The following is a 22,204-nucleotide window of genomic DNA, read 5'->3' as shown; positions in this document are numbered from 1 at the left end:
ATCAAATAATCATGATTTGGGAATAGTAAACATCATCAATGCCATTATCTCAAATATAAACTCAAGATATAAAAACATGTGGTGCATGCATCAATTGTCTCTCAAGAAATCTAGCATACACAATGTCTAGTGGAGAAACAATAACAATATCAACTTTCCAACTTATTTGTAGCAATCTTGAAGATATTAAACATCCTAATGTACCGAGTCTAATTACGCAGCGTACTTACTAACTAGATTGGCTGACATGAATATCAAATTTAATAGACTTATGAGGTGACATTACATAAAGACGTCGCAAATATTTCATAAATTTGTGGTGCCATACGTAAATACATTTAAAGTATATAACTATGACATATAGTTTCTAAAAAATTAAACCAAATATAATCTTAAGAAGGACCACTATCCAATTTCAGTTCACTAGGTGAAGAAGGGGGCATCATCAAATCATCTAACACACCCAGACTCTGTTGAGTTATCCTTAAAATTTAGGATTAGATTTTGGGACTTGGAGCACTTCTAGCACTAATCGATATTTTGCCTAACAAAAGTACATAAAATAAAATAAAATAAATTGAACATTTTGTATTTTGCCTAACCACTTTGCCTAGTGTGTACTCCAACAACATTCTCTGCTACTAAAATTGGTTTGCCTAGTCTGCAAGGCTCTCCAAATGTAGTTAGCCAAGAAAGAATGAGGCAAAATGCCTACCATGTTGCCCATCCTGTTGGAGTTTCATTTTGTGATAAGGCTAGACAAAAATCCCAGACTCTGTGTCTGGTTTAGCGATTTGGGAAGAGATTTAGAAAGGAAAATAAAAAAGGTATGTGAAATGTGAATAAAATATACTTATATTTCACCTAGTTTCACACACCTATTTTTTTTTTCCCCCTTTGTAAATTTCTTCCCAAATCACTCAACCAAACACAGCGTAAAATGCTCTAAATGCTTCTCCTGATGGAGATGGTTTTAGGCTGTGTTTGGTCGAGGGATTTAGGGAGAAATTTGAAAAGAGAAAAGGTGTGTGAAATTAAGTAAAATCTAAGTATATTTTATCCACATTTCACCTATCTTTTCCCTATCTCTTTCCAAATCCTTTCTCAAATCCCTCAACCAAACACTTAGAAAGATAGGATTAGACACCCACCAACGGGGTGGCCCAGTGGTAAGGGCGAGCACAGGACTGTGTGGGTAAGACACACAGTCATGGGTTCGATTCCACCTGAGATTAAACTCGTGATTTAAGCGGGGCCGCGGCGGTGGGTTGCTGTGATTGCCCCTCGAGAGATTAGTCTTGCTGCCAGGTGAGGACACCCTCGTCATCAAGAAAAAAAAAAAAAAAAGATAAAAAGAAAAAAAAAAGATAGGATTAGACTCTATTTGGTTCAAATGCAGTTTTCATTGTTTTTTTTTTAGTCAAGTGAAAATGAGAATGGATATTTTGATGGAATGACCATATTCCATTCCAGTGAACCAAACACTAGCTTAGGGAATCATTACGGGTAGGAGTGGTGGCTTCCAAGGCTGCACGAGTCATTCTCTACTTGGAAGCAATTAAGTTTAATGTCAGTTCTTGATTAGTCTCTCTTTGTTCTCTTTGCTTTATTTTCTTTGTTTTTCACTTGAAACACTTGGTGAGTTTGAGTTGATCGATTCAATTTTCACAAAAAGGTCTGGAAAATAGACTTTGAAGGACTTTAAGCATGGATAGACATTCTATCCAATTAAATTGACGAATTTTTCATCATACAACTAATAATGTAATACCAATATATAATTTGAATTATATATTTTCATATCTATTGCAAAAGAAAGTGAACAAGAGAAAATAATTTATTTCATTAATTCAGTCGAATAACCAATTTTACACCAACTCTATGAATTATTAATCTCCTCATTATTGATCTTGCTAATTAAACATGTGCTAAGTGTACAAGAAAATGTAATTAATCTTACATTTTCAACCTAATATTAATGCATTAAAGCATTTCCAATCTTTCACATATTTTTTTCATTAAATTTAGAAGTGCTCAAAAACCATCTTTATGAATTTACATTTATTTTGAAGAGATCCATTGATATACAATTTTCCCAATATTAAGTCATCCCAATCAACTGTCTTGGGCCGCCAATTTTGGAAACAAAATAAAACCCCAAAAATCAATCTTATTCACCCAAAAAAAAAAAAAGAAAAGACCCCTATTTATCTTCTTATGCTATAAAATTAAGTAGGCAAACAATTTGAAACGGAAGAAGTTGTCACGACCCAATCCCAGGGGCTTAGGGTTGGAATCGCAACTTACTAACTTTTTCTATTTGTAGCAAATTAAACTGCGCAAGCGGAAATAGAAATAATTAAATAGGAAATTACTCCATTTTACTATTTTAATAAGAGAAAATACATTAATAGGGCTTTTATTATTTTAGTATTCAGTGATTGGCCCCCAGTAGAACAAAAGGGAGCAAAATATATATTAAAAAAAAAAAAAGAAGAGAAGAAGGAAAAAAAAAAAGGCTGAACATCAATTCACGTGCGGTTCCATTCCGTGGGGTTATAGGTTTTCCTCTACATATCGTCACTTGAAATGGTAACAGTTGTAAGCACACAGCAGAATGAGAAATATTATGCCAAGAGTACAGGGAATACAAAATAACCATGGATAGTTAGTTAAGCCAAAACATTTGTATAACTCAATTTGGTAAATAAATCATTTAAGTGGCAGAAACTGAAATACGGAAATTATGTAAATAAATAACCATAACCACGGTACAGAACAGAACAAAACAGAGGTCCCAGAAGTGACAATCAGAACAGAAGTCAATGGATCTATGACAAACAGAGGACCACAAAGTGGTCAAACGGAGGCCAATGGTTATTTAAGTCCCCCAAGGCGTAGGACTCCCATGGTAGTACTTACAAAACATAATTGTTTATGAGGTCATAGTCAAATATATATTAAAATTTAAACAAACATATCCATGGGTTTCATTTTAAACAAATAGAGTTTAAAAAATAACCCACGTAACTGAAACATTTCAAAAACATAAGTTCAATTAATATAACTTATAAGATATAACTTGTATAAAATAAATTATGGTAAATCAAAACATACGTAAAATATATTATGGTAACTCAAGGTATAATATAACTCACCTTAATATTGACCCTTAGCCTTACACCACTATCACAACCTTACTACTATAAGTTTCTTACTTTCAACTTACGTACCTCTCCCTCGTTTTTTCTTTTCTTTCCTTTCTCTGTTCATTAAGAGCACTTCCTCCCCCATTCATACACATACTTCAAGTGATGACTCAACTTTATCCTAAGGCCCCAAGGTGATGACTCACTCCCCCTACCTAAGCCCGGGTGTCCAGATGGCCCCACCATTTCTTTATTTCAGCAGATTTGTAATCTAGATAATTAATGGTCCTTGATTTGCTTTTATTTGATAAATTTGGGTAGCTAATATACCCCCAAATAAATATGGTACTTAATTTATCGAAATAAATTTCCTCATCATATATTTGATAACCATAATGACAATTTAATTTACATAGCACCTATAACTTATTTATTTTGTTATTGCCATTATTATTATTCTTATTCCATATATTTATTTTATCATTATTGTTATTATTATTTATTTATTTAACCTATTTATTTATTTACTATCTTTAACTCTAATTTGACCCAATTAGTATTATAATTCCATATTTGTGTTAATTTGGCCCCAAATAATAATCCCTAATTAATCGCATATTTGATAACCCAACGTCGAATTAGATTTATATATTTATTATTATTTATTTATTTAATAATATATTATCACATATAACCACAATTATATTTAACTATAATTATTTATGTGGTATTTAATTAAACGTTCAGGCTACCACAGAAGTAGTTGTCAACACACCATTTACCAAGTAGACACGAAACATTAAACAACTTTATTAAATCGGACAGGGAATATGGAAAGAAATGTATGTATCACTAAGAATAAATGTCATCATATGTCTATTCGAAATGGAAAGAAATGTAATGTATATATATTTTTTCCTCTTTAGTATTTCTATTATGTCCATTCTTAATCTCTCCTAATCTTCCATTTATTCTTCATTATTTGATCATATCTTGTCATCTCTCTCATTAACTTTTTCTATTATATATATACACCATCACATGTTCATTCTATAGCTACGTGTTTATGTTCATAGCTCTCTCTCTCTCTCCCCAAAGTCCCTCCTCATTTTCTCTCTCAAGAAGTAGGCCTCACCTCTCCTCCACTTTTTAGCAGAGTTTCTCGGTAAGTGTTCCTCCTCCTTAACCATCTTCCCCTCTCATTGTCTTTTATATATATATATATATATATTATGTTGGCAAGTTGCCAATGGATCATGTCTTAGGCGGTTTTGTTAAGCTGCCATTAGAAGAATCCTGCACTTGCATAAAATATGCGTTAGGAAAGAAAAATCAATAAAGGGATAATTTCTTGCAACTGTAAAATTTTCTTATTTGTAACCAAAATTTAAACTATTTCTTAGCATCTAGATATTCCTTTGACAGATGGTCAAATGGGAAGCATTATTTCCCGATAGCTGGAGAGAAGCATATGAGAAAGATAAGGGTTGTGAGTATCATACAATTCGCAATATGTCACTTACGATTTGATATGTTTAAAGGAAAATCAACACATATCACCAATATGTGTCTTGGTTTAAATATATCCTACGATACATGTGACATGACCTACTACATATTATACATGAATACTTAAATTGTTTTTTAACATTATTTCAAAAAAAAAAAAAGTAGCAGAACTTATTTTGTGAAAGTTAATATTATTAGAAAGGTTAATTAAATAATTAAAAATATATATTGTTAAAATAAAAATGATACTTTCTCTATTGCTTTGTCTAACATTTCTACAAATATCTACTCGTTTGGTATTAAGTGTCTTATGATATTGATTGATACCTGAAGTAAAGCTTAAAGTTTTCTATTATAGATAAACTATTTGAAAACATAAATGTTGTAAATTAAAAATTAAAGAGTTTATTAAACAGGCACCCACTCAACTATCACTGAATATTAATTTACCCCCTAAACTTTAAGACTACATATTTAGAACCCTCGTCTATTCAAAAAAAATTATATATATATATATATATATATGTACAAATAACCCTCCTTTCCAGACGGGGTGAAAGTGATGCAATTGTGTACTAAGGGATCCAAATGTATGATTTTGAAGTTGAGGGAGGAAAGTGATAGTTGATGACGTGTCTATGTGATTAACCCAAAATTTTAAAACATCACTGATGATTTTAGACAATCCGAAAAATATATTATACAATTACTAAGAATCAAAAAAATTTTGGGAGTAAATTTGATTCAAGGACATAATAATGTTCTATAGTGCTATATCTTTTTTTATACTTATTTTTATCTCTGCTCTGCATTTTTATGTATGAAGTACCGATGCATGCATATCTTTAATTCTAGGAACCTTGCTTTTGGAACGTTGATGATTATACATTGTTTAATGTTGTTCTTACAAGATATTTGTTTTCTATAAAAATATTTATTTTTCTACCTATTTTAAAAGATGCTAAAAAATCTTAAGATGCATAATTCAAAAAGATACCAAAACAATTCACAATTCCTATCAATTGACAACTATAGAAAAAACAATATACTCCATCAAGATCCATTTATTTTAATTTTGATGTAAGTATGTAATTACAAGGAATTGAATAGCAACAAGAAGAAGAAAGATCCTTGAAATTCTAGTGACAAAACAAAAGATTGCATACAGAACTATAAGGTAGAATATGAAAGCATTAATATGATTAATATGATTAAAAGATTGCTCTATGTCAATTGGTACCTATTTCCTGTGCATACAGAACTATAAGGTAGAAGGAATATGTAATCCATCAATTCCGCTAAATAAATATGAATGTGCTTTAGAAGATAAAGTACACCTCAAGAGCTTTGCTATTGAAACCAACCAAACAAACAAATAAATAGATTTTTCATATGGCATGCATATTTGGCATTAAAATCATGAGGAATTACATATGTTGTGCCACATCATTAGATGTTGACACATAACCCCCCGCAGCCCCTCACATTGCGGTCCTGAACCCCCGGCAACTCTCATTAAGTTTATGGTATTATGGTTTGATTTTGGTTATGTTTCATTAAGTTTAAGGAGGCCATCTAGTTCAAAACTATGCCTAATGATTGATATAGTGTATTTTCGTACTTTATAAATTTGATTTCAGATGGCAGTTTGGACACGCATTTTGTGGTTCTTACTGTTTCTTCGACGCCACAGAGTCCGTCCTGTCGTTGCCATGGCTTGGATTGTCGAGGTGTTGATACTTCTACTAGAGATCGAACATTTTGATAGGCGTGAGGTACTATATATGAAGTATTTGTCACTTTTGTTGACTGCGTTCAACGGTGCCTTCACACTGTGTGATGCCATTGTGTATCGGTGCCATCCATTACTCGCCTTCTATCACATGACAATGTTTTCATCTGCTATTAAGCACTTCCTCTGCAGTCTAGTGGATATATTTCATCCTTGGGCATGGACACTGTCAGCCATAGGACTTCTTGCTGCCACTCAAGAATTATACGGGATTGATGCTTTTTTTGCTGCGAGGGAGGCTTACAGAGACATTCACCCTCAGTTTCGGCTTGAAATACCATTCACCCTCACTAGTGCCACATGAAAATTATAATATGAATGTTATGGAATGAAGTAAATAACTCCATATTGGAGGGGTTGCTGTCTTATTTTGAGAGCAATGAATCAGCAAAATCCTATACTAAAATTTATTTCAAAATAGATGGTACATGAATGTATACTAACTGAATTTATAAATGTTAAGTAGCATAATTTTATACTAATTGAATTTATAAATATACATAAATATTAGTGTGCACCGTCCTGACTTCGCTATCATCACCATAACCACCACTACTACACCCCCACACCTACCATCGTCAACGTCCCTCCACCACCACCGCGACTACCACCATTGTCATCATTGTCGCATGCACTACTTTATTTCGTTGAGGCCGCCACTACCACAGTTGCTACTGCCACTACCACCATCTCTCCACCACCACTACTACAACCACCCTCCATCTCCTTTAGCATCACCACAGCTACCATAATCACCACTATTATTCCACCACCACCATCACTATCACTACATTGCTGCAGCTGCCGCTACCTCTCTACCTCCACTACACCACCCTTTCCACCATCACCACAACCACTATACCACCACCTCCACCACTAGCACCATAGCCACAACCACCACCCCCCCCCCCCAACGTCTACAACCTCTATCACCACAGCTACCATAATCGCCACTATTATTCCACCACCACCATCACTATCACTGCACCATTGTCGCCGCCGCCGCTACCCCTCTACCTCCACTACACCACCCTCTCCACCATCACCACAACCACTATCCCACCACTGGCACCGTAGCCACCACCACTACCACATCTACCACCCCAACCTCAATACAACACTATAAAAATTGAAAGATAAAATCTAAAAATAAAAAAAAAAATTATCTTATACTTATCAAACTACTTATTTTTGTTCATCATCTAAATTTTTATTAAACATTTTTTCGACGTAAAAAATTAGTATTCAAATGAAATTTCACTCCAGCGGGATAGAAGTTCCATTCCTCCTATTAATGCATAAATTCACAAAATCAAAATCATCTTGACATGTACACCAAAGGACATTATTAATAGAGAGGATGGATGGTTGGGTTGCATGAAACATTGTCTCACTTATTACTCATTTCCTTTTTCTTGTCATCAGCTTTGATTAGAAGAACAGGCGCTGACGGTATTCTGACCCACCATTCTCTTATCCGCCTAAGCCATCGGTCACTACTGGCTTTCCTCAATGGCATCTCCCTAGTGAAGGACTCAAGGAACACCAACAAGGTTAAGTGTCGTAAAGGTACAATTGCCAACAACATAGCCACAAAAAGTAACAAGAAAGCAATACCGTTTGTAGCCTGAAATGGAAATGAGAAGAAACATATCTTTTAGACAAGCATTTGGCATCGTTTTCAGTTTTCTATCTTAAGAAACAGAAAAATGCTGAAAAAACATTTGGCAAACTATTTTCGGGAACGTTTTATGTAAACACTCCATTTTTTAGGAAACACCTATAGTTGTTTTGTGAATTTTGGATAACTGTTTTTGCAACAACAAAAAAAATGAAAAAAATATATGATGGATGGGTGTTCTTCAATGTTTTATTATTTTGTTTCCAATGACGTGAAAACAAAAAACAATTAAAAAAGAAGATGAACATGATACCAAACAGCCCCAACTTCGAAAAGAAAAGAAACATGGTACTCAGCTTGTTCGTGCAGCTTGTACAATAAATGATAACTAGGATCATCACGACAAAATTTGAGAGAGCTAATATTTATCCACACCAAAAAAAAAAAAAAAAAAAAAAAAAAAAAAAAAAAATTGTGATAACTTTCATCATTATGACAAAATTTGTATCTTGATCTCACTTTACTAGCCAAGAGGAATGTACAGGTAATGTGACTGATTTGAGGAAGTCACCAGTGTCTCCAATGACAATTATTATGGGAGTGCAGCAGTAGCTATAGCAAAAAAAAAAAAAAAAAAAAAAAAAAAAAAAAACATTTGATGAATTGGGCAAGAGTACAAAAACATTCATTTGGAATATAAATATCAGGTTTTATTTATTTTCTTTCTTATTCTCTCTCATCCTTTTTTACCCTTAATATACCAGAATAGTTTAGGTAAAACCGGGTTGAATATCATACCTAGAAATTATCTGAACTACTAGCAAGAAAAAACTTGCAAAATCACACAACTAAGTGTATGCTATCATAGCTTTAAATAATTGTATATAACATTGCGAATTGAGAGGCCAAATACCTATGGAAGTGCAGCAAATAGGAGAGCTCTAACTTTCAGCAAAGTAATATTTCCAGCTTGTATTAGAGATTCAACTTGAGTGATGGCTTCTTGTAATGTCAGCAGCTACTCTGCTGCATTTTCATTTGGGGGAATGGTAATTTTAAATGCATCCACCGGCCTCTCTTTCTTTATATGCCCATACCAGAGCATGAGAACTGCAAGAATTACAAAAATGGAGGGCAGTATATACCTGATTCATCCCCTGCAAATCATAATGAGTCATTTTATTAAATTTGTTTCTTCAAGAAGAAATGAACAGACCAAAACAACAGTCCACCAAAGGGATATTAGAAGGATGTCAAACCTACATCGGTAAAATCTCACCTTAGAATTAGCATGAAAAATTCCAATTTCTTTAAACTAACTTCCTTTTCATACTTTAAAATTAGAAGGAAAGGAAAAGAAGTTAAATTCTCAATTCCATCATTTTAAGGAACATTTTGGCCTGCAATCTGTTATCCACAAGCATTTAATGTAGAATTACAACCAAAAGCTTCAAAATATATTCTTTCACAAAAGCAAAAAAATAAAATAAAATCGGGGCTTTCTAGGGAAGGCTTGATGTTGACTCGAAAGATCTTTGATGGAAGTTAACCAAGATAAAATACAAAAGTATGATAGAATATCTATCATCCAAATAAATCATTTTTTGTACTTCAGAAAAGTCTTTAATCCAATTACAAAAGACTTCTCCATTCATAATAATGTCAATAGCAAGTGAAACACAATTTCTTAATCTTCCTATTCTAATTTAATTGATATCCATTTCCATTTATTGTGAACGAGAGAGGCCTTTTTGTGTTATTACTACACATCTTTCTAATGAGAAAAGAGAACACTTCAAATAAAGCCCGAGGAAAGAAAGTTCCGTTTTTCCAATTTTATCTTTATTCATCCACTATAAACTAAATTCAATCTACCTGTAATGAACCTTTAAAATTGTTGACCTTATAGCTATTCTACAAATAATAAATATAGAATTCAATTTTGTTCTATAATATGCCACACACTTCTCCACTTGAGCCAACCTACTTTGATTCTATGAATCAAATCATCTCTAACCTCACCATCATTATTATTAATCAAACTTAAGTAAAGAAAATGTTCACTATATCTTATCTTATGGCTTTCAACTGTAACTTCTTCATTATTTCCAGTTCTATTGTTGCTGAAGTCACATTCCATATATTCAATTTTATTCTTACTAATTTTAAACCATTTTGACTCAAGTGCTTTGCACTAGGCTTGTCATTATTTGTTAGCTTTTTAGTTGGCTAATTTCCGGTTGACAAAACGTCTGAGCCCGTATTTTTGGGTTTTTTTTGTTTTGGGGTTTGAGTCTTAGACTAGTTGAGCTCATTTTGTTGTGCTTGGGTTCTTGTTGGTGGAAGAATCTTCCAAGTCTCAAAGGTTTGTGACCCAGCCACACTTCACACACTGGTTTTATGGTTTGCACTCGCTTTTCGGCCCCCTCAGTCGCTCAAGCTCTGGTTTTCCTGCAATGCCCGCTCGATTCAAGCTTGACAGTCACTCGAGCGCTACAACCCGTGAGTTGTTTGCTTGCTTCGAGCTTGACAGTTACTCGAGCGCTATCATTGCTGCGTGTTCTGCTCAACAAGTGCTCTATAGTTGCTCAAGCGCTGGAACTCCCTGTATTATGCGCTTGCTTCACACTCTACAGGGGCTTAAGCACTGGAATTCTTGTAAAGCGCGATCAATAGGTGCTCAACAGCCATTCGAGCACTAACGACTTGTCGCTCGTGTGTTTTTGAGCTTTTTGTGACTCTTTTGCCCCTTAACTGTTTCTTGATCAAATCTGATCTCATCTTTTTGGTAGAGATTCGAGAATACAAGCTTAGACACACTTTCTCTCTCTACTTGGTTGATTTAAGCCTGTGCTCCAAGAATCCATGGATAAGGGTTTCAATCTAGAGATTGGTTTAAGATTTCCATCTTTATTTCTCTCTAGATTGATTGTTTTTCAACTCATTTTTCTTAAATCATACACGTCCCCTTTTTATCCTTTAATCACCATGGTCAATTGAAGATCAAAGCCATTGATTTGGAGATTGGAGCTCAAAGCTTTATGGAGATTTGTGAATCAACAGTGCCTGTGCTTGCAAGGCCACTACGGAGCAGAGATCTAGCTCTTGAAGCTTGTGGTGAGGCTAGTGATTTAACCTCCTTGTTGTCTCGCATTGATCATTTATCAATGGATTCATCCTCGAGTGATAAACTAGTTTGGCTCTTGCATATTTCCGGTATCTTTTCTTGCAAATCCTTTTTCCCAAAAATCATTGAGAAGCCAAATATTCTATTTTTTTCTCTACACAAAAGAATTTGGAAATCTTTTGAGCCTCTTCAAGTGAAGTTTTTTATGTGGTCTTTGATTCATGGAAGCATTTTGACCAATGATGTCCTTCAAAAAAGGAGGCCTAATCGTTATCTTTTTCCTCAATGGTGCATTATGTGTAAGGAAGAGGGGGAGACTCTGGATTATCCATTTTTTTTGCATTGCCCAGTGGCAAGGAGTTTGTGGCAGCAATTTTTTTCATGGGGTGGCCTTGATTGGGTGGCACCTGAATCAAGTAGTTCAATGCTCTCTATTGATTTTTGGTTTTTGGCTCAAATAAAAAAGCAAAGGTGTTGTTGGGGCTTTATGTGGCTTTTGCTTTATTCCGGGTCATATGGTTGGAAAGGAATGCGAGAATCTTTGAGGTTAAGTGTCGATGTCTTTTTGATGTGGGAGAAAATGAGATTCTTGGTAATTCCTATTTGAGTCTTGTAATTGGTCGATTCATTGATCTAGTAAAATTCGGTGTTGGGTTCACGGTTTTCATCCTGTGAGATGGTTGTCTCATAAGGTTTCCACATAAATTGTGCATCTTTTATGTTGTTTCATTATTGTCTATTGAGAAATCATGTGGGGTTTTGGTTGATAATTGTTGATTGTTCTTGATTTGATTTTTGGATATTGGAATCACTTAGAACAATCAGTGGGAAATCATTGGGAATTTCATTATTAATAAAATAAAATTTCAACAATGAATAATCATATGATGAATGTCATTAGGAGATTGTACATGAAGACCAAGCCTATTGAAGAGTCAAGCTGGGATGAAAAGAAGCAGGCAACTTGGCCACCACTATCTTCATGTAAAATTTATTTAAGATGGCATCACAACTACCCTATCCACTAGCCAACCTGGTCCGTCCGTCTTTGGACCAAAATATGAAGAGAATCCACGAAACTTGAGCTTAAAAATTCCTTTTGGGTTATTAAGCATTGCCTCCATTTTTCTTTCATATCAAGCAATCACATCCAATATCCACTGATTGATAAAGGCCTTTACTGCTGCTTTTCTCTTTGAAACATCAAGTCACCTAATATCCAAGAAAAGATGAGAAGCATAAAGTCAAAATTCAAGCATGCTTACAACCTACTCCAATTATTTTAAGCCTTTACCATTCAAAATGCTCTTCATATCTTTCCATCATTGCTCATTGATTCCTGTTATGCTCAAAGAAATGAAAACCAAGTTCATAAATTTCTAGCATTGAAAGTGTTGCCTTAAGTTCAAGTCTGACACAATAGGTTTCATAGTAGGAAGTAAATTTTCCATTCATTACGAAGTATAATGAATTAACTTACGTACATTCTTTCTTTCTTTCTTTTTTTTTTGATAAGATATTTAGATTCCTTCAGAAGATACCAATAATATAAAATATTAATCTATGTTAAACAAACTTGGGATCAAGATTTTTTCCACCAGCGGAAACACGAAATTCAAGTTGAAAGTAAATTACCTAAAAATTGAATAGCTGATCATCACCAGAAACATTGTTGATTTCCAAGGGTCTTGCCATGTAGCCAAAACATGAAGACAGTTGAATGATTCAATAAGTCGGAAAAGCAACTCCTGCAAAGGAAAGTAGGTCGAACATGTCATCCTAAGGAATAATGCATCAAAATCGTACCAAGCTATCTTAAGACCATTAAGCTGTCGAGAATCAACAACCAAAATCATGATGGAGTTCTATGGAACCCAAAACACCAAGGAATCAAATCCTTGGTGACTTGTGTCAACGTATATGAGTGAGCCATAGAACCTGAGTAAATTGTAAGTTTGTAACCAATCATATCTAATATAAAATTTAAATCTAATGGACCCGCTATATCAAGCTGAAGAATATATGGGAAAATATCAGATAGGTTTACCTAAAATGGAAAAATAGTTGCTTAACTTCTCCTCATTGTGTTCATAGTCTAGATGGCCAACACTGATACATTCACATAAATCACATATTTATGTCATACGACTTATGAGTCCAAGTTACTTTTCATTTTCCCTTTTTCAACAGATAAGCATGTTAGCTCTATCATCATTTCAACAGATATGTATAAAAACTATATCCCTCATTCACAGATAAGCATACAAGCTATATCCACATTCTCAACAGATATGTATAACGACAATATCCCACATTCACAGATAAGCATATAAGCTGTATCCACACTTCACAAAGATAAGCATATGAGCTCTATCTTCACTTCTCTAGACAAGCATATGAGCTGTATCTACGGAGTTCATCCCCTATCTTCTCCCAACACTATCCGGTTTAGAGGTACATCCCCTATCTTCCCCTAAACCGCGGAGTACATCCCCCATCTCCTCCTCTACACATAACGTATACAAACACATTGGTTCTATATACAATCACTCAATACATACAGTTAATGTATTCTATCAACCGTCAATTTCCATGACACATTCCATTGATTAGTTTCCGTTTGCCTAATCATCATGCATTGTCTACAACAATCACGACTATCCTCCACCGATAGCCCAAAGCAGTTATCTCTATACAGAAAATAAATGCGCAATGGCTATTCAATCAACATTTCAATTCGGTGAGTGATAAATAATTCAACTACACCCTTTAACCCCACACATTCCCAATCTCGACAATTCCATTTCATTTCCTCATTTCCCACAATTAATTATCCCAATTAATCAAATAATGTAATTAGGTCATTTTCCATAATTATCATCTCAACCCTTAGGTCCCATTTTCATCAATGATTCAATATTTATTCCGTTTCTCTATACCAAACATGCATCTAGGTTTATTATAAATAAAACCCCAACTTTTGTAAAATAACACAAAAGCCCCAAACTTTCACAAAATTACCAAACCAACCCCAACATCTCAAAATACCAAAATTTAAAGACAAAATCCATAGAGAGGAGTAGGATATCCCTACCTCAAATTCGGAGCTCCAAGGGAGAAGATGACAAAACCCAACGTGCTCCAAATCCCGAAATTTTCTGATTAAAATGAAGCCCTCGACGATCAACAACTTTTTTGTAAAGGCCAAAGATGAGCAAATCACTCCTACTAGATCAAAACCTAGAGAGAAGGTAGAGTTCTAGAGTGAGAGGCTCAACAATGGTGTTTTTGGAAAAGTAGGAGAGAGAAGAGAAAGTGAAAAAGTGATTTGAAAAGTCAAAACACGGAACTTAAACCCAGTCGACCCGCTCGAGCGTCACTCACAGACTCCCGCTCGAGTGTCAACAATCCCGCTCGAGCGTCGGATACACACTCCCAGAACTTTTACAGAACCAGGTCTCCGCTCGAGCTTCCAACTCCCCGCTCTAGTTGCACTCACACAACTCCGCTCGAGCGACCAACTCCACGCTCGAGCGTCCAACACTGCACAGAAAATACTGGATGGGTGCAATTCCCGCTCGAGCGCCAGAACCCCCGCTCGAGCGGACAGGTCAAAATCTGGGCAACTAGTTTTGGTTTCTAAACTCAACCAACCTGTAACAAACCTGCCCAACACATCCTATAACTCAAATACGAAGTAAAAGGGATATAAACAAGATAATAATCAACTACCAACATCCACGGACACAAGTCCGGATCACTGTACAACAAGGGTAAATCCGGGATCGCTATAACCTCCCCCACTTAAAGAATTTTGTCCCCGAAATTAAGCACAAGTTTTCAAAAACAGGTTTTCCTCCATTTTAAACAATGTTACATTTTAACATTCAACAACCCGACCCATTACCGAACACCCCCTCCCTTTAGCAAGAGGCATTTCACAATATGTAAACAACATATGTACTTTCAACATGCATCAATATTACGCATTTCCTTTCCAATTTCAACAACATATTCAACATATATAATGTTACATTCAACTTCCATATGAGGCAAGTTCCAAAACATACTTCCAATAAACCAAACATTTTCAACGTTTCACAATATATAAAAGCCCTTAAGTTCAACAATAGTTCAAAATCTAAATACAAGATTACATATCAACAAACAAGTCCAGATATTTTTCGCGGACTTCCAACTCACGTTCCCAAGTGGCTTCCTCCACTTCGTGATGTTTCCACAAGACTTTCACCAAAGGAATGGTCTTGCCACGCAGGGCCTGATCCCGCCTATCCAAGACCCGAACCGGTCCCTCCTCATACGAGGCATCCTCACCTACCTCTAAATCGGTCCAATCCAACACATGCGATGGATCCGGCTCATACTTCCGAAGCATACTCACATGAAACACGTCATGCACTCCGGACAACTGCGGCGGTAAGGCTAACCGATAAGCAACCTTGCCAATCCTCTCAAGAATCTCAAAAGGACCAATAAACCGAGGGGATAACTTCCCACTCTTCCCAAACCTCATCAAGCCTCGCCTAGGTGATATCTTCAGAAAGACATGATCACCTACCTCAAATGCCAAAGGCCTCCTCCTACGGTCAGCATAAGATTTCTGACGACTCTGGGCTGTAACAAGCCTCCTACGGATAAGCTCAACTTTTTCCGTCGTCTCCCTAACCAACTCCGGACCCAACAAAGGTGCATCACCCACCTCGGCCCAACACACTGGAGACCTACACGGTCGGCCATACAAGGCCTCAAACGGTGCCATACCGATGATAGACTGAAAAATGTTGTTGTAGGCAAACTCTACCAAGGGTAAGTGCCTCTCCCACGTCCCACTGAAGTCCAGGACACAACCCCGAAGCATATCCTCGAGCATCTGAATAGTACGCTCGGACTGCCCGTCAGTCTGAGGATGGTAAGCCGTACTAAAGGTCAACTTAGTGCCCAAGGCACTCTGCAAACTCTGCCACAACCTAGCAGTAAAACGAGGATCTCTATCTGAGACGATCGTCACTGGGATCCCATGCAATCTCACTATGTCCCGAATATACAAGTCGGCAAGATGATCTACCGAATCTCTCACGCGCATAGGAATGAAGTGCGCCGATTTAGTCAACCGGTCTACAACCACCCAAATAGCATCACTACCCCGCTGAGTCCTCGGAAGACCTACAACGAAGTCCATAGTGACATGCTCCCACTTCCACTCGGCAAAAGGCAAGGGTTGCAACAAACCCGCTGGCCTCTGATGCTCGGCCTTCACTTGCTGGCAAGTAAGGCACTTCGATACGAAAACAGCCACATCTCTCTTCATACCCTGCCACCAAAACTGGCGACCCAAATCCCGATACATCTTAGTACCTCCCGGATGCACCGCAAGGCGCGAATGATGAAACTCTCGGAGTACTTCCTCTCGGCAAGACTCCGGCACAAACAAACGGTCTCGGTATCTCACACTCAGGTCAGGATACACCCTCAAACCCTTCTCAACCTTCCCACTGGAGATTTTCTCTCGGAGGGATTCTACTTCAAGGTCACCTCTCTGTGCCTCTAACACTCGTGTCACAAGTGTAGACTGCGCCACAACAGAAAACAAGGCCGCAGCCTCAACGGATTCGCCCAGTAGCAAATCAAACTCGCCAAGTGCTCCCAACATCTCCCATTCTCGGATGGCTATACTAGCTACATCACTAATGGATTTCCTACTAAGGGCATCGGCCACAACATTGGCCTTTCCCGGGTGATAATGCAACTCAAAATCATAATCCTCGATGAACTCCATCCATCTCCTCTGCCTCAGATTCAAGTCTCTCTGTGTAAACAGATACTTCAAACTCTTGTGGTCCGAGAACACCTCGAACTTCTCACCAAAAAGGTAGTGCCTCTAGATTTTCAAGGCAAAGATCACAGCCGCTAACTCTAGGTCGTGTGTAGGGTAATTCTTCTCGTGTATTTTCAACTGACGTGAGCCATAAGCTACCACTTTCCCTTCTTGCTTCAACACACAACCCAAACCCTCTCGTGAGGCATCACAATAGACCGCATAACCCAACCCTCTCTCCGGAATAATCAACACCGGAGCGGTGGTCAATCTAACTTTCAACTCTTGGAACGACTTTTCACAAGTCTCACTCCACACAAACTTGACTCCCTTCCAAGTCAGTCTAGTCAACGGTGACGAACCTGGAGAAATTTTTCACAAACTGGCGGTAATACCCAGCCAATCCCAGCAAACTGCGGACCTCAAACACACTCTTAGGCTGTGCCCAATCTTGCACTGCCTCTACCTTGGATGCATCAACAGACACCCCTTCCCCGGATACTACGTAGCCTAAGAATTTGACTTCCCTCAGCCAGAACTCACACTTCCCAAACTTGGCATACAACCTATGGGCTCTAAGCAACTCAAGCACCACTCGCAAGTGTTCCTCGTGCTCCTCCTCAGAAGGCGAATAAACAAGAATGTCGTCCACGAAAACGACTACAAATCGATCCAAGAATTCCCGGAAGATCCGGTTCATCAAGTCCATAAAGACTGCCGGTGCATTGGTAAGCCCAAATGGCATCACCAGAAACTCATAATGGCCATACCGCGTACGGAATGCCGTCTTAGGAACATCCTCATCCCTGACCCTCAACTGGTGGTAACCCGATCTCAAGTCTATCTTAGAGAAACAACGGGAACCCTTCAACTAGTCAAACAAATCATCTATACGGGGCATAGGGTACTTATTCTTTACCGTAGCCCGATTCAACTTCCGGTAGTCTATACACAATCTCAAGGCACCATCTTTCTTTTTAGCAAAGAGGGTCGGTGCTCCCCACGGTGAGACACTAGGGCGAACAAAACCCTTATCAAACAATTGCTGGAGCTGAACTTTCAACTCAACCAACTCTGCTGGAGCAAAACGGTAGGGTGCCATAGAAATCGGCGCCGTGCCGGGCACCAAATCAATAGAGAACTCTATCTCTCGGTGAGGTGGCAAACTAACAAGATCTTCGGGAAAGACATCCGAATGCTCACAAACCACCCTCGGCAATACAATCTGGGTCTCATCACACTCACCACTCTCAAAGCTAGCAAGTAGACCACTAAGCTCACTTCGCCCTCGCGAATCATACCCCAGTGGCAAAACACTACCAACCCGGTCTCCCAAGAAATGGAACCACTCCCCGCTCAAGGTACACAACGTGACCCTCTGCCGGTAGCAATCGATAACAGCCCGGTATGACGATAGCCAGTCCATACCCAAAATAACATCAAAACCCTTCATGGGCATGACAACAAACGGAAAAAGGAAGCCTATGGTCGGCGACCTCTATATCACAACCTCTAACACCCTGTTTCAGGATCAACACACCACCAAGAGGTGACACTACACAAATAGGAGATGCTAACTGTGCTAACTCCAATTCCAAAACAGATGCAAATGCAGCAGATACAAAAGAATGAGATGCACCCGTGTCTATCAACACATTAGCAACCGAGTTGCAAAACAGAAAAGTACCTCTCACTACTGATGGAGCCGGTACTAAATCCTGCACGGTAACAGCATACACGCGCCCCGTAGGCCCCTGGTCTACCTGCTCACCTCTAGGAGCATACGACTGTTGCACAGACTGGGACGACGAAGCCCCCAGATTGGCCCTCGAGGCTTGCACAGACTGAGCTGGCTGAAAACTCTGCGTCTGCCTGGAACCAGACGCTCCCGACGTGGCACTCAACTGCGGGCAAAACCTCTTCAGGTGCCCAGGCTGTCCACACTGATAACAAGACAAGGGCTGCCCCCTGCCCAAACTCTGACTCTACGGTCTAGCTGAAGAAGAAGCAGCTCTCTGACCCCCACCCTTCTGCGGGCAAACTGAAACCTTGTGACCTAGCTGGCCACACTTGTAACAAGCAAACTCCCCCTGATTGCCTCTCCCCGAGCCTGCACTCGGCACTGGAAAGGTTGATCTAGAAACTGCTCCCTGAGACTGCTGAGGGTTATAGCCCCTCTGCCTCCTGCCATCACCCTGGCCATCTTGGCCCCTCTTGGAGCCCCTCTACTCTTCCTCCTCTTCCTGCATCTTAATTTCCATATGAGCAGTAGCATCTACCAGGTGTCTATACTCTCGGATGTAAGACCCACCAACTCTCAAATTGAGGCCCCGCCTCAATTTCCACTCAAACTCATAGCAATGGCGTTCCTCAGACGCCACCAGTTCAGGTGCAAACCTGGACAGACTGGTAAAAGTAGCCTCAAACTCGGCCACTGACAAGCCCTGCTGTTTAAGCCGGCTAAACTGATCCCTCAGCTTCTCTCTAGCTGCTGCAAACAAAAACCTCTCCTGAAAAGCATTCACAAACGCCTCCCACGTACCACCAACACGAGCCTTCTCGTACTTCTACCATTGACCCGCATCTCCCTTCAGCTGGAAGGATGCCAAGGTCACTTTCAGTGCTCCGTCTTCGATGCCAAGCATCTCGAACGTCTTACTCATTTGCTCTAGCCACTCATCAGCCTTCAGTGGCTCCTTCGGATCCCTGATAAATTCATCCGGATTAGACCGGAAAAACTCCCTCTTCAAGAAAGAAGGCCCTGCCTCAGCTGCCTGATTCCCAGCTCTAAGAATACCCAAAGCTCCTGTTATCTCTCTGGCCAAGGCACCCATGGCCTGCTGACCCACTGGCTCGGCCACATTGGCCTGGCCAACTCCCTCCTGTACTGCCGGAACCTCCTCCGGTAACGGTATTTCCTGCCTCGCAGGTCTACCGCGCCTAGCACCTCTTCCTCGTCCTGACATCCTAATAAAGGTAATGCAGAACGTTAGCACATTCATAAATGTGCCGAAACTAAACACTCACGTCCTAATGCATGGACAACTATAATTCACTCCACGTAAGCACATAAACACATAAGCACTTATGAATTTCATTTCCGGATAATGACAGTCCCGAGGCGCTACTAGAGTTCCGGTTAGAAACAGCATTGATCAAGTGCCTTTCCAACAAGACTCCCCGAAACCCAAGGATCCAATCAACATCCTAGAAACTAAATCCCATACCCAAATAAACACATAAGCATGTTATCAATTAAGCACATAGCATATGACACTACATCTAAGTCTCTATCAAGCGAGACAAACCCATTGTGATCCTAATCACTTCCCACGTACCCAAAGTATTCGAACTCGGTACGCTCTGATACCAAGTTGTAACGCCCTCAAAATAATGACATTAAACCCATCAAATAAGACATTCATTGACAAATGAAATAACCACATTCTTCTATTCATCAGAGTTTCATTACAAAAGTATTACATGTTAACAACAAAAGCAAAATGCCCTATGGGCTTACAGCTTTCCAAGTTAACACTTGGTTACAACAAAAGAGTACTAACTCATTTACACATTAAGCCCTTGGCTTGAATTTACATGTAATACATCAAAAATAAAACGACAAAAGTATGTCCGCCTCTAGCCTCCCAAGCTATGTCCTTGGAGGTGGCATGCTACCTGTACCTGAAAATGATATTCCCATATAGGGTGAGCCACAGCCCAATAGAAATACACTAAACCAACCATGAACAATGACTAAAAGATTAGCAATTGATAGATGGCCAACACTGATACATTCACATAAATCACATATTTATGTCATACGACTTATGAGTCCAAGTTACTTTTCATTTTTCCTTTTTCAACAGATAAGCATGTTAGCTCTATCATCATTTCAACAGATATGTATAAAAACTATATCCCTCATTCACAGATAAGCATACAAGCTATATCCACATTCTCAACAGATATGTATAACGACAATATCCTACATTCACAGATAAGCATATAAGCTGTATCCACACTTCACAAAGATAAGCATATGAGCTCTATCTTCACTTCTCTAGACAAGCATATGAGCTGTATCTACGGAGTTCATCCCCTATCTTCTCCCAACACTATCCGGTTTAGAGGTACATCCCCTATCTTCCCCTAAACCGCGGAGTACATCCCCCATCTCCTCCTCTACACATAACGTATACAAACACATTGGTTCTATATACAATCACTCAATACATACAGTTAATGTATTTTATCAACCGTCAATTTCCATGACACATTCCATTGATTAGTTTCCGTTTGCCTAATCATCATGCATTGTCTACAACAATCACGACTATCCTCCACCGATAGCCCAAAGCAGTTATCTCTATACAGAAAATAAATGCACAATGGATATTCAATCAACATTTCAATTCGGTGAGTGATAAATAATTCAACTACACCCTTTAACCCCATACATTCCCAATCTCGACAATTCCATTTCATTTCCTCATTTCCCACAATTAATTATCCCAATTAATCAAATAATGTAATTAGGTCATTTTCCATAATTACCATCTCAACCCTTAGGTCCCATTTTCATCAATGATTCAACATTTATTCCATTTCTCTATACCAAACATGCATCTAGGTTTATTATAAATAAAACCCCAACTTTTGTAAAATAACACAAAAGCCCCAAACTTTTACAAAATTACCAAACCAACCCCAACATCTCAAAATACCAAAAATTTAAATACAAAATCCATAGAGAGAAGTAGGATATCCCTACCTCAAATTCGGAGCTCCAAGGGAGAAGATGACAAAACCCAACGTGCTCCAAATCTCGAAATTTTCTGATTAAAATGAAGCCCTCGACGATCAACAACTTTTTTGTAAAGGCCAAAGATGAGCAAATCACTCCTACTAGATCAAAACCTAGAGAGAAGGTAGAGTTCTAGAGTGAGAGGCTCAACAATGGTGTTTTTGGAAAAGTAGAAGAGAGAAGAGAAAGTGAAAAAGTGATTTGAAAAGTCAAAACACAGAACTTAAACCCAGTCGACCCGCTCGAGCGTCACTCACAGACTCCCGCTCGAGCGTCAACAATCCCGCTCGAGCGTCGGATACACACTCCCAGAACTTTTACAGAACCAGGTCTCCGCTCGAGCTTCCAACTCCCCGCTCGAGC

At 38.4% G+C, this 22,204-nt stretch overlaps 2 long non-coding RNA genes across 2 annotated transcripts in view; both read right to left on the bottom strand.

Annotated features, from left to right (window-relative positions):
• Positions 1-8,952: 8,952 nt before the first annotated feature.
• LOC114318574 (uncharacterized) overlaps positions 8,953-22,204 on the bottom strand; it is a 37,126-nt gene continuing 23,874 nt past the window's right edge. The window contains exon 3 of the long non-coding RNA XR_014345522.1: positions 8,953-9,016. This is a non-coding gene — a long non-coding RNA (uncharacterized LOC114318574). The remainder of the gene's footprint in view (positions 9,017-22,204) is intronic.
• On the bottom strand, positions 10,170-13,108 carry LOC145803413 (uncharacterized). Its single transcript, XR_014345523.1, has 2 exons — positions 12,834-13,108; positions 10,170-12,410 (listed from the first exon to the last, which is right to left on the bottom strand). It is a non-coding gene; the product is annotated as an uncharacterized LOC145803413 (long non-coding RNA).

This window comes from Camellia sinensis, chromosome 12, assembly GCF_055761805.1.
Source record: "Camellia sinensis isolate YWXY chromosome 12, ASM5576180v1, whole genome shotgun sequence".
NCBI lineage: Eukaryota > Viridiplantae > Streptophyta > Magnoliopsida > Ericales > Theaceae > Camellia > Camellia sinensis.
The sequence above is the reverse complement of the archived record's forward strand: the minus strand, read 5'-3'. Positions and strand labels throughout refer to the sequence as shown.